The following is a 13,904-nucleotide window of genomic DNA, read 5'->3' as shown; positions in this document are numbered from 1 at the left end:
ATGATTTTTGGGTGCACAGGGGGACTGAGCCAGACTCGCTGCAACCTGAACAGCTGTGAGAGGGTGCCAGATGGTGAAGGCAGCCCTGGACAGGTGGGCAATGGGATGGCTGAGTTTCTAGTATATATGCACAAAGAAAAGGAGGACTTGTGGCACCTTAGAGACGAACCAATTTATTTGAGCATAAGCTTTCGTGAGCTACAGCTCACTTCATCGGATGCATACTGTGGAAACTGCAGAAGACATTATATACACAGAGACCATGAAACAATACCTCCTCCCACCCCACTCTCCTGCTGGTAATAGCTTATCTAAAGTGATCACTCTCCTTACAATGTGTATGATAATCAAGTTGGGCCATTTCCAGCACAAATCCAGGTTTTCTCACCCTCCGCCCCCCCCCCCCCCCAACTCACTCTCCTGCTGGTAATAGCCCATCCAAAGTGACCACTTTCCTTACAATGTGTATGAAAATCAAGGTGGGCCATTTCCAGCACAAATCCAGGTTTTCTCACCCCCCAACCCCCAAAAACACACACACACAAACTCACTCTCCTGCTGGTAATAGCTTATCCAAAGTGACCACTCTCCCTACAATGTGCATGATGATAAAGGTGGGCCATTTCCAGCACAAATCCAGGTTTTCTCACCCCCGCATCCCGATACACACACAAACTCACTCTTGATGAAGTGAGCTGTAGCTCACGAAAGCTTATGCTCAAATAAATTGGTTAGTCTCTAAGGTGCCACAAGTCCTCCTTTTCTTTTTGCCAATACAGACTAACACGACTGTTACTCTGAAACCTGTATATATGCACAGACACCCTAAGAAATGTAGGGAGCTGGCTCATAATGGGTGGGTGTCTTGAGGACGTTCAAGCCAATTTGTGGTGGCTGGATGTTTCCCATGTCAGTATTGGCCTATCACTGTAATACAACCCCCTTCCACATACAACAGACTGCCAATAGTGAGCTCCCTCAGGGAGTCCATTATGAGGGGGTAGCCGTGTTAGTCTGTATCCACAAAAACAACAAGGAGTCTGGTGGCATCTTAAAGACTAACAGATGTATTTGGGCATAAGCTTTTGTGGGTAAAACACCACTTCTTCAGATGCATGGAGTGAAAATTACAGATGCAGGCGTTATATAATGACACAAGAAGGGAAGGGAGTTACCTCACAAATGAGGAGATGTCAATTCCAGGAGAGGCAAAGCTGCTTTTGTAATGAGCCAGCCAGTCCCTATTCAAGCCCAAATCAATGGTGTTAAATTTGCAAATGAAATTTAGTTCTGCTGTTTCTCTTTGAAGTCTGTTTCTGAAGTTTTTTTGTTCAAGTAAGGCCACTTTCAAATCTGTTATAGAATGTCCAGGAAGATTGAAGTGTTCTACTGGCTTTTGTATGTTACCATTCTTGATGTCCGATTTGTGTCCATTTATTCCTTTGCGTACATGGCAGAGGGGCATTGCTGACACATGATGACATATATCACATTAGTAGACGTGCAGGTGAATGAGTCCCTGATGGTGTGGCTGATGTGGTTGGGTCCTCTGATGGTGTCGCTAGAGTAGATATGGGGACAAAGTAGGCAACGAGGTTTGCTACAGGGATTGGTTCCTGGGTTAGTGTTTCTGTGGTGTGGTGTGGAGTCAGAAACAGACTTCAAAGAGAAACAGCAGAACTGTTACCACTTTAAAAATGAGCAGAGTTAGCATTGCACAGAACAGAATTATGTGTGTTCCTGAAACCATATCTCACTTACCATACACGTTAGACACAGGCAGGCCCAGGGGGCCGTTAGCTCTGGTGATTGGACTTGCAGGTTGCAATAGAACTGGAAGATACTGCTTTGATGGCCTGGTTCCTGGGGTAATGTAGGAAATCTGTGTTTAGGAGAGGCTGCTTTGATTCTGCATTCAACTCTGTGGGCACAAGACAGAAGCCAGTGTGAACTAAAGCCTAACGCAGCCACAAAACCCAAGCTGAGCTGGGACTAGGTCTCTGAAGAGACATTTGTAAGTCTGTGGCTTTAAAATTGCTGGGGGTGGTGGTCCTCTCCCCTCCCCCCGCCCCCAGGTTTTCCACCTCACTCCATAGCTGCTTTTCTCTTTCCCTTTGGCTTCCCATCATCACCCAGATGCTTCAGAAACAGTTTAATAATACAGCCAGTTTTCTGACTCCTGCTCAGTGTCTAATCTCCCAATCTTCAAAGTGAAAAGGGCAATTCTAATACCTCCACCAGTATTCTGGATCCCTCCCAGTCACACTTCCTACCAGACACAGAGAGCTCTGGATGTGCCAGTGGACGATCTCCTAGCCATGGTGGACAGCAGGTATATGTTTGTACAGCACATGGTCCATGTACAGCACTTAGTCCTGGTCCATGACTAAGACTCCTAGGTGCTACTGATAACAAACTTTGGATTGATCAGCAGCATTTGACCAACCATGAGGCTAGAGATTATACCATCAAAGTGCCTTAGACTAGCGAGGATAACCAGAAACATGCAGAGAAAATAGTGTATGTTCCTCTTGGACAAGACCCAGAGAGTTAGGGTGAACAATTGTATCTCCACCTCTGGACCACCGATACTATAGTAATAGGTGGCATAGATAGACAGACAGGTATGCACCTGTGGATCCCCACAGGCTCTACCTTCTCCATCTTCAGTATTTGTGTAGAAGCACTAGGGGAATGGAACCCCACCATATTCAAACATCTGCAGTACATTGACATGTATCTTCACACGGCTGCTATCTCCAAGCTATTCCAATGGCTAAGTCAGATCAGCAGGTGGAGGAAGAACAGGTAGCTGAAACTGAGCCCGAGGCAAGACTGATCCTGGCAGGGGGCGAGATGCTTTGGAGAACTAGTAGGCACCCTGTTATCAGGTGCCACTGGTGGAATCAGCTCCCAGAGCGATTAATGGGTGTATACCTTTGGGGATCTCGGATTAAGGAGGAATCCAGAAGGACTCCAATGGTCAGAATGACCATCTCTCACTCTCAGCTAGCCAGAGCCCTGCATCCTATACTATTGATTCTGGACCTGGCCATGGTGATCCATGCTCTTGTGATTTACAAGCTTGATTACTGAATGCCCTATACTTGGCAAGCTCTGGGAAAAATTGTAGCTAGTCCAACATGCTGTATGCTGCTTGTGCCTAATACTGGTGCACACAAACACATTACTCTACTGCTCTGATCACCCACTGGATTGCTGCTGAGTATTGGTATTGGGTTGAGGTCATGGTCCTACACCAGGGTCTTCCACAACAGCTGGGCTCCCCACAAGAGTTAAATCAGTGGGAGCTGGAGACAAGTGGTCTCTCTGCAGCCAGCCGCTGGTGGCAGAACTCCCTTCAGAGCAACTTTGAGTCAGGACAGTGCTGAACATGGGTGCCTGCAGGCCAAAGTGCAAGACATTCCTCTTTCCCTTTGGCTTCCCATCAGCAATAAAAGCCATAGTAATAGTCAACAATTACTATAGTAATGACCACGATAATGTAACAAATGACAAACCCCCCTTGTTACCAGGGGACAGGTACAGAGAGAACCACTTAGCTAAAACTTACCTGCTTTCCTTTTTGTAAGGTACTTTGATAACTTGGTGAGGGGTTGCAATATAGCGAGGTAGGTAGCTGTCCTGACAGCAATCTGCCTGGCCAAACATATAAATCAGGATTTAAAGAGTTCCTGGTCCATGTACAGCTGTTGCACTAGACCCACCCTGTTGACTCCTAGAGCCAGCCTGACTGCCTGGACCCAGGTGCTTATTGTTGCTGGGTGATGAGGTGAAAGCCCAGAGCAGAAATGCAGAAGCCCCTGTCTAGAAGCAGGCTTGTTTCTGAACAGAGCGATTTTTTTCAGCGAGGCGTTGGCTGCTCATTAAGGCAGCTTTATGTATCTGGCCAAAAAGGAAACGGTCCCAGAAAATAAAAGACCGGCTTTGGCCCGATTCCCAGCTCACAGATGGCTGTCCTCATGCCTGCTCCTTGGGAGTCTTTTCCCAGCTCACACTCACACAGGCGTCTGGGCTGGAGGCAGGAGTGTGCTTGGCAGGAAAGGTGCCAAGCGTCGTATCCTGCCAGCCCTCTCTCACCAACTCCGTGAAGTTCACGGATCAGAAGGCTTGTCAAGAAGCCAGAGCCGTTTGCAGTGTGGAGTGAGTGAGGCTGGTAAAGGGAGATGCCCATGCAGCTCACTCTGTAGGATTCTTAAATCTACTGAACAAGAGCTCTTTGTGGTCCCATGTCTCCTTAGCTAGCTTTCACGTATAAAGCATCCTCTGGAATGTGAATCCCAGGGCTTCTGGTAGAGGTTTGATTGCAAAGTTCTAGGGTTCTCTAAACGTACCTTGTTCTAAACGTACCTGCTCTTCCCACTCCATTCACAGGGCAGAGTGCTGCTCTAAACCCACCCAGCTCTCACCTGCTTCCTCTTTCTCAGTGAAATGGCCAAGCAGGATGTGTCCAGCCATGTGATGGCCATGCACCTCGTGCTTCATTCTCGTTTGCCTCCCTCCCTCCCCCCACCCAGTGAAAGGACCAGCCAGCCCAAGGGCAGAGGGGAGCAAGCATTATTTTGTGGTTCCTAAATGCAGATACAGCAGGGAAAGGTTGGGGGTGGGGCGGCACAGTTCAGGTCACATGCCAAAAGCTTATTTAAACAAAAGGGTAACTAATCTCTGCATCAAAGCAACATATTTTTACAACAGCAACTGGCTGCACAGAGGCTGGTGAGGTTCGTGTTGCCTTTTCTCCAGCTCTGAGTGGTCCTTCCCCTTCCCTGCAGAAGGAAAACAATATGCACTTACCACCTCAGTGCTTGTGTCAGTTCTCTCCTCAGCCAGCAAAGTGGAGGCTGATTGTCTGCAAGGTTCTGGGATTTAGGGCTCACTTGACAAAGGCTCTGGAGAACATTTCCCATGCATTGGGCCCACCACAGCTACAGTCACTATGGGGAGCAGCAGAGCTGGCTGACTGGAGTCTATAAATGTTACACAAAGGAAGGGCTCCCCATAAGCACTCCTGTATCTGCAGTAAGTGGTCAGCTGCATTCTTTCTGAAAACTAGCCTGCAGCAGCCCCAAAAGGGGCCTGACCTAGGGCGATGGAATCTCTAGCTACGAGCCAGACATTAGGGGCCTTCAGTGAATCTTCACCCCCACAGACAGGTCTCAATGGGTTAAAGTTGTAGCTGATTAAAATGGTTGTGCGGGTGGTGGGGGCTCTGATCTGGATGACTACCTGTGGGTTCAGCATTAATACAGTGACCCTAGCATGCTAACCTTATGCTATGATCCCAAGGGCTCATGTCCTGGGGATCAGCTGTGCATTCTTCTTGATAACTAGTTGGTCACCTGAGCTACCTTGATGCCCCTATACCAGGTACTAGACTAGTGTGAAGTACATGGTGGTATGGGGAATGCAGACTCAGAATGTTTGTGTTGATTTGATTGCAATGGGAAACTCACTATGACTATCTTAAAGTCAGTTTCACTATGCATCTAGTTCAGACCCTAGTGTAATTTTAAGGTGGTTCATCAGTATAGGCTGTGGGGTATTGTAAGTTTTTTAGCCCTGTTTTTTTATAACCAAGGCCTGCAGGATGTTAAAACAGTCCCAAAATAGTTTGTGAATCAGTGTGATATCACTATATCATGCCACTTCATTGATGACCTGATACCTCCTCATTGCAATGGGATGATGTTGTGGCATAACGGTGGCTCGTGATGTGACTGTCATGAGGCAGGTGACCCAGTGACCATCTGGGGCGGCGGGCTTGGGGTGCTGTTTTTGTTGTTAGCCACAAAAAGGAAAATAGAATGTTTGAAGTAAAATGTTTCAGGTATTCCATACGTAGGGTTGCCAACTTTCCAATTTTTCAAAACTGGACACGACAGGCCCCCCTGTCGCTCTCTCCCACCTCTCCAGGGACTCAGCTGCCACCTGCAGAGCCAGGTTGGGAGGAGCTGATGCAGAACCTGCCTGAATTCCCAATCGCAGCATGGTGGGGCAGAGGGGAGGGATCAGTCTCCGGAGCGAGGTGCTGGAGAGTGCCAGGGCCCTGGAAGGTTGAGAAGGCAGGATGGATAGGGTTGCCAACTTTTAATCACACAAAACCAAAACGCTTACCCTGCCCCGCTCCTTCCCCGAGGCCCCGCCCCTGCTCACTCCATCTCCCCTCCTCCATCGCTCTCCGTCCCTCACCCTCACTCACTTTCACTGGTTGGGGTGTGAGAGGGGGTGAGGGCTCCAGCTGGGGTTGTGGGTGGAGCCGGCATGTCTGGCTCCTAGGCACAGGGGCAGCCAGGGGGCTCTGCTTGCTGCCTTTGCCCACAGGCATTGCCCCCGCAGCTCCCATTGACCATGGTTCCCAGCCAATGGGAGCTACAGAGCTGGCACTGGGGGCGGGGGCAGCGTGCGGAGCCCCCAGGGCCACCCCTGCACCTAGGAGCTGGACATGCTGTCTGCTTCTGGGAGCTGCATGGAGCCAGGGCAAGCAGGGAGCTGATGGGAGCTGCCAGGATCCCTTTTTGACCGGGTGTTCCAGTCAAAAACTGGATGCCTGGCAACCCTAGGGATGGGGTGTCTGCACGGCGAGCCCGGCTGCTAGCTCCAATCCTCAAATGCTGCATGCTGTCAAGATCCCTCCTCCATCATCATCAGCTGTTCTTACCACCCTCCTGGCGGTGATTACTGTTGTAACTGGACTTGCGGTGTCCAGTCAGCAGTACTGATCAGATACTAAACAGGTCCCTTTTTGACCGGACTTTCCAGTCAAAAACTGGATACCTGGCAACCTTATCCACATGTGGATTCTTTTTTTACTAACCTCTTAGAATGTTCTGGACCTTGGTAGAATTTCATGGAACCTTCTGAACTTTGAGAACTATATTTTGCTACTATATGGCATGAATAAATACAGATCTACAGATCGTAGCATGCAAATTTATCATTTTATATGACAAAGATAAATCATGCATCAAAATCATGAAACGGGCTACGAAGGCAATAAAAAATAAGTTATTCAAAAGTTTAACAAATAGAGGGAAGCGGGTGCCAAAGACACTCCTTGTCTGGGGCGCCATTGGGTCTAGGGCCATCCCTGGGCAGCTGCTTAGTCCTGGAAGATAGTGTGAAAGTTATGTGAAGTAGCTTGCCTCTTGCTATTCTTTCATTATTTTATTTAACATTTTATTTTTTGCGTTATCAAAGTGATAAGAATTAATCTACAAAACAGCTACTAGATGTCTTAATGAGAACCCACCAACAGTGAAAATGATGGCAACAGTTAATTAAGTTAAGTGGATACAATGGAAATGTGTATACTGGAAAAAAGTGTAGAGTTCGAATAAACTGTTAATGAGGGATCAGATATTGTAGTTCCTAAACCTTGCACACTTAGTTAACCAGGTTAAATGACTGAATGAAATCCAGTTCACCTGCGGAGTGGCGATTTACTTGTGGGAAGGCTCCAGCAAAAACCACCCATCATAGCTTACACTAATACCTTTGTTAGTAGCCTTGGCATAGAGTAGAAGGATTGATTGGAGGCTAAAGTACCTTCTTAACCCTGCTATTGGTATTTGCCTGCCGAGGGTTAGGACACACTGCCATAACTTGTACTATGGGGGGACCTTTGGATAGGACACAAGACTGGAACTCAGACTGGATTCTATTGCCAACTCTGCCACTGGCCTGCTGAGTGACTGTGGGCAAGTTACTTTGTCTTTATGCCTCAGTTTCACCATCTGTAAAATGGGGATGAGTAAACTGTCTTTGTAAAGTGCTCTTGAGAACTACTGATGAAAACTGCTACATAAGAGCTGAGTGGTGGTATGGGTATCATTTTCCAAAGTGCTCAACACTAGCCTAATTTGCTCACACAAGTCACTGTAAAATGCCCATTGATTTCAATGGGATTAGGGTTAGGCCAGTCAGAGTGCTCCTGAAAATCCTTGAAGAGGAGTAGAGTAGTTGCAGATGGCAGCCACTAGCCATTTTGACCACTTTTTCTTTCTTTTCTTTTAAAATTGAATTTTTCCTCTTGTCTATTTTTACCCCTAGAAGCACAGAAAAGAGAAATATAAAGCCACACAAATGCAGCATGTCACACTTAGTGTCAACCAATTATAGGCAATACCCAAACCACAGAAAAACCGGACACTGTTCTCCCGCCCAGGCAGGAAAAGTCAGAGTCAATAGCTAAGCTTTGGGCTGTGCCCTGTTCAAACAGGTGGGGTGAGTGCAATCCAGGGAGAATGCCCTGCCTTCTGCCCTCAAACAAGCCTAGGCGCTGGCCGATGAGAACATCCTGGGGTATTTCAACTGCTGTGATGGAGCGTGAGGAAAGAGGCTGCTTCAGGATCCAAACCATTAAGAGCTTAACCAGATCAATGATCAGCCTTGGGAAACTAACTAGAAGCCTGTGCAAATGCGTAATCATGGCCCATGTGAGAATCACTGCTGACTCAGTGGGCAGCCACATTCTACTCTGACTATGGCTTGACTGCTCCTCGAGAGTAATCCCAAGAGGAGTGCCCTTGAAGTAGTGTGGTGTGGTGGTGACAAAGCCCTGGAAACCAGTGAGGAGGTATGCATCCAAGAAGGAAGGCTGCAGCCTCCATGCTACGGGAAGATGAAGAATACAGGTCGTGTAGCAGCAGGTCTGTTCTGTGGCTGCTATGCCAGCCTCAGTATCTGCTGGCCCCTTCCCCACCACTTTCCTATTCAACTCCACCTTCAGGGTCTGCTGCATGCAGCTGTGTGTGGGTGCACTTCGGGAGGTGGGGGAATCCTGCCTGCTCCTCAGTACAGTTCCACTGACTCTCAGGCCCTCCATACCCATGGAGAATGGGTCAGAATGTGCTTCTTTAGAACAGCAAATCTTTTTAAATTGAGGAGAAGGGTCAGTTTAAAAAACAATATCTGGCAGAGGATTTTTCTCCCTTTGCTTTCAACCTCAAGCTGTTTTTAATTCAGTGCAAAGATTAAATCAGACCTGAGTGCTGGAACCAGGTAACACAAGTCTGACATTGTAATTTCCTGTTGTGCCTACAAATCTCTCTTGACATGCCGTGATCTGGTTTCTCCCTCCTCAACGATTCAACTAAGATAATAAAAAACGGAAAGCTGTGTTAAATCCCACTTTGGTTTTACAAGCCATGCTGAAGAAACTGGAGAGCCAACTGGTTTGTTGTGCAAGGCATTTTGGGAAGTCACTTCCTGCTCTGGGCTTGGATGTCAGGATGGCTATTGCTTCAGTTAACAAAGAAACACAGATTCAGTTTTCCTCCTTCTGAAAATGTTTTCTAGCCAGAACATCATCTTATGAGCGTTATATTTACTGCCTGGTGCGCTCTCTGTCTCACCGAACTTTACAGACCAGTCAATATAGGGGGTGTGTCTGAGGTCAGTTTGGCAATATCAGTCCAGATTTGGACATGACAAAAGGGAAAGGAGAGCAAGGAGAAGCGCCCCTCCAGGCCTGCTTTGAAATGGAATTTTTCTTGTTTGGGGAAGGTGTCCTCGGAGCCCAGGCCCATGATGGCATCCAGTGCAGTCACACACCCACGCCTTCCTCTGTGTGAGCACTAGAACTACCCCCTCCCCCCCACCATGCCCCTCATTTGCTTTCTTTGGGCAGGGCCTCATTCATCTCTCTCCACTCCCACTCCTTTAATCCCCTATTCTGCAGGTTCTTATTTGTGCTCAGCAATCATGGGCTGTCAGAGGGAGAAACCAAGGGCTCAGGTTTCATTACTCAGGCCTTGGAGAGAATTCTTTCACTTTGAACTGCTGCAGCCTATTCTTTTCCCTCCGATTATGTACACAGACCTTCTTTCTCACACCCTTATTCTTTCACTCTGTTACACGCACTGTCTCTCCTCCGCTCTTCCTAGACACTGCCATATTCCCTCCTCTCTCTTTCATTTACTTTGGCTTTGAATCAGCTCTCCTTTGTTTTTGTTTTAAACAAAAACTCATAGAGGATTCTTTCATGCATTTGCCAGCAGGGAAGGGGCAGCCAAACCCACCCCTTTGTGGCAAGATGTGCTGCTCTTTCCCCTTTCCTGGGACGAAGTGGGGAGAAGACAACACAGGGCAGAATGCATGGTCTGCTGAGGCCAAGTCACAGGGGGCCAAGGCATGCAAAGCTCGCAGATATCTCTTGGAAGCAAAATGTCCCCTCTCTGGTATACCTGGCATCAGCATGGCCAGGTTGCTCCATCCTGATGCTGGCTCTCCTACCCTGTGGACGGCACTGGGCATTGCTATCATCGTACCGCCAGGCAGGGTTTATTTCTCCTTGCCTCTCAGGCTCTTTGCCTCATTTGCACTTTCAAGCTCGCTCCATATGGTGCAGAAATTGGAAATGGTGTTTAGGCCATTCACCGGCTCCAAGGGAATGATTAAATGAAAGCTGTGCTGATAACAGGAGAGTGGGAGCCTGCTGTAACCATGTGGCTTTTGCAGTTTTCTTTATTTGATTTCAATATTTCTGTCCCTTTTTTGCCTGGTCTCTTGACGGCTTGTGCTCAGCTCATCCCCTTCCACCAAAAGCAGGATACGTTTTAAGCCTTTCCCCAGGGTTTCCTCTTTCTTTGTGCAACCCCCCTCCAGGGATTGCATGTGCCAGAGGGGAGTGTTGTAAGTGCATACTCCTAGAGCAGAATTTCTAAAAGTGTTTAAGCATCTATATCATAGCCAGACTTTGCAAAGAGCTCAGCATCCCGTGTGCTAGTTTGAAAACCTGGCTGCAACTTAGGTGCCTAAATGAGACTGAGCTCAATTGAAAATCTGGCCTCACATGTTCAAGCACCTACTGGGTCACTCACCTGAGGATTTTTGTCAAATGCTGTGTTTCTTCCTGTGTCATCTCAGTTTCGGTTATAATAATGATTCTGAGACGGATCTGACTTCTGACTCTGACGAATATCTGGCTTTAGCCTGTGATCATTCGGAGATGGAGAAGATTTAGGGACGTGGGGAAAGGCAAGACAAATCAGTTTAATATTGGTAGAGAGCATTTACTCAGTGCTCACTGGGGAAGAATGTGTCTTGGCTCTTGGGAAGATAATTGGGTGTAAAAATATGAAATATGTGCATCCCAAATGAATCAAGCTGGTTTTTTTGTGAGTATTAAGCAATCAGCAAACTTCCTGAAGTAAGTGCACTTAGCGTTTGGTCCGAGGAGTTGGTTTTTAGACTGCATCTACATGAGACTTGAGTTGGGAAATCTCGCGGTCTGCATTGCCCCACCTTTGCAGCTCCACTAACGTAACAGTGGTGGCAGGCCTAGGTCAGACAGCATCTTTTGCTATCACACCATCTAATCCTGCTCGGCTCTAGACAATCGAATGGTTAAGATGCTGGTGGCTGTCACAGCACTGAGGCCATGTCTACACTTGGAAGGCTTGGCTGGTGTAGCTAGACCAGTATACTACGCAGGCAAAGTGCTCATAGTACACACAAAAGCCTGACCTGCCCTGAAGAGCTTACAGTCTCCAGTGGAGCAGACAGACAGATTGAGAGAAAGGAAATATCACTTTACAGAGGGGGGACGCAAGGCACAGAGAGGTGAAGTGACATGACCAAGGTCATACTGGAAGTCTCAGGCAGAGCAGAGAATCAAACCCAGTTCAGTGCCAGGAGGTTATGAGTGATTCTGAGAATGGAGGGGAATTACCTCCGCATGGGAAGCAAGGAAAGAGGTGACAGCAGGGAAGAGAATAAAATGAAATCTGAAGCAAGAGAAATAGCTGTAGAACCTGTAGTCTAGGCACAGGGGATAGGAGAGCCAGTATTGCTATTGCATGGCCTGGTAAAGCAGGGCTAGCAGAAGGACTGCTGCTAGTGGAAGGACTGTGCCAGGCCTGCGGAGGAAAGGGAGATTCTAACAGAAGGGAGGCGCTGAGAGGAGGAGGCAAGCTGCATTTCCAAGGAGAGCAGCCGGAAAGATGAGATCAGAGAGCAGTGATTCTTCATCAGTCTGCATAGCATGGACTGGTTAAAACCCAGGAGGTGGCTGAACTTCAGAGAATCTGCTGACAACTGCCATGCTTCCTGAGTGTCTGTCAGCCACTCTAGTTCTGGGAGTGAAGATAAGGCAGCCTTCATCGATCCAGGGCTTGGTCCTGCTCCTGCAGAAGTCAGTGCGCACTCTGTCACTGACCTTGGTGGGAGCTGGATTGGGCCTTCCCAGGCTGTGATCTGCAAGCTACTAAGCAGGTTACAAGTGGCTTTACTCTGAGAAGTGTACAGTCCAGATCCTTGCCTGATGTAAATCAGCATTGCTCCAGTGAAGTGATGGCCAATCTCCTCTGAAGTCAGTGGAGTTATGCTGACTCACACCAGCTGAGGATCTGGCCCTAAGTTTCTTAGTGAGATCCTGTTGAAAAGCAGGGATGGCCTCGCTTAGCTGAAGTTGCCTCTGAAATGGAAGCTATTCTCAGAACAGCACTTGGCAGCGTTTCAGTAAGAAGCCATACTGGCTAAAAGCAACAGTTGCGTAACATTTGCCTTATCCTAAACAGAAACCACAAAAGTGACTAGATTACAGCTTTGTCCCCAATAGCAGACTCTTTTTCTGCTTTTCCAAAGCTTGGATCGCTCTTTGTCTTCAGTGAGCAATAATAATAGTGGGCATAAATTAAACTGTGGGACCCTTCCTGTTAATGACTGTAAGACAAGTCACAAAGGAACTGCTTCTCCCCAAACCTTTCCTGTTTTTTAACTCTTTCTCTCTCTCTCATGTTAGGAGTACAGCTGACATTTGGGTTTTAAGTTTCTGATCTATTGTAAATGAGGGAGTAACCATTTGTGGCTTCTCTTCTCCCCCCGCCCCGGAAACTTAATATCAGAGTCTGGGGCAGCAGAGGAATTTGGGTGGGATAGATTTTGCAATGGAGGGGTCCTTTAGCAATATTCTGTTCTGCAAATGTTAAGCCCAGTGGTATATTAGTTTTCTCTGGCCATAAGCAGGGACTAGGACTGCGGGGCTCGATTTTTCTCCACGCTGACCTATACCACGGGTAACTAATTTTTGGTGTCAGGCACTGCCTTGCACAGCAGGCAGCACGACCCTCTCTCGACAAGTAAGGCCTGTTGGAACAAAGGTAGCCAACCAGTTTGGGAAGGCTGTGAATACCCCAGAGAGATCTCACAGGTCCTGGACTTAGATTTTGAAGTCTCTCCTGCAACAGACCAAACTGATCACAGACCTAACTGCACGCAGAACAAAATACAAAAGACCCACTTCTTTGATTTAGCTTTCCTTCAGTAGCCCTTCACACACACAACAGTTAATCACACCCACTTAGACACTCATAAGAATAAAATTCTCCTCTCTACTTAAATGTTTGCTTGTAGAGATGGTGAGGGGCCTATTTTTCACGTCTTGGTAGGTATTCCGATAGCACGATGAAGACCACATAGTAACTACACAGTTGGGCAATGTATCTCCTCATCTGTCACTATTCATTAATCTACGAATCCTGATATGTACTAGTCTGAATATGGTAAGTGACCTGATCAGTGAGATATAGTTACTATATAACTATGGGGCATTATTAGAATTTCCTGTATGACTGTATTGATCTAACTTAATAGGAGACGGTGTGAAGAGGAAACTGGAAAGCAATCCAATAGGCCTAGATAAGGGCACCCAGCACAAACTTGATGGACAATGGGGTAAGCTGTTAGCTATAAGGATCCTGTCTCTTTTCTCAAGCCTTGTTTCTTCTAAGGAGGGAGCCTGGAGATGTAAAGAATGTTAAAGAAGGGGAGGGGGCATTTCGAAGGGGAGGGGGCATTTGTCATGTGCTGTCTGGAGAGACAGGCGGACCCAGACTCTGGGAGAGGGTCTTAAGTAGCTTGCCCTCCCTAGATGCAGCGGGTGG

At 47.5% G+C, this 13,904-nt stretch overlaps 1 protein-coding gene across 12 annotated transcripts in view; it reads left to right on the top strand.

The window, feature by feature from the left end:
- EPHB1 (EPH receptor B1) overlaps positions 1-13,904 on the top strand; it is a 342,358-nt gene that overhangs the window by 40,766 nt on the left and 287,688 nt on the right. The gene's annotated exons all lie outside the window — the stretch shown is intronic.

This window comes from Lepidochelys kempii, chromosome 9 (genome assembly GCF_965140265.1).
Source record: "Lepidochelys kempii isolate rLepKem1 chromosome 9, rLepKem1.hap2, whole genome shotgun sequence".
NCBI lineage: Eukaryota > Metazoa > Chordata > Testudines > Cheloniidae > Lepidochelys > Lepidochelys kempii.
The sequence above is the reverse complement of the archived record's forward strand: the minus strand, read 5'-3'. Positions and strand labels throughout refer to the sequence as shown.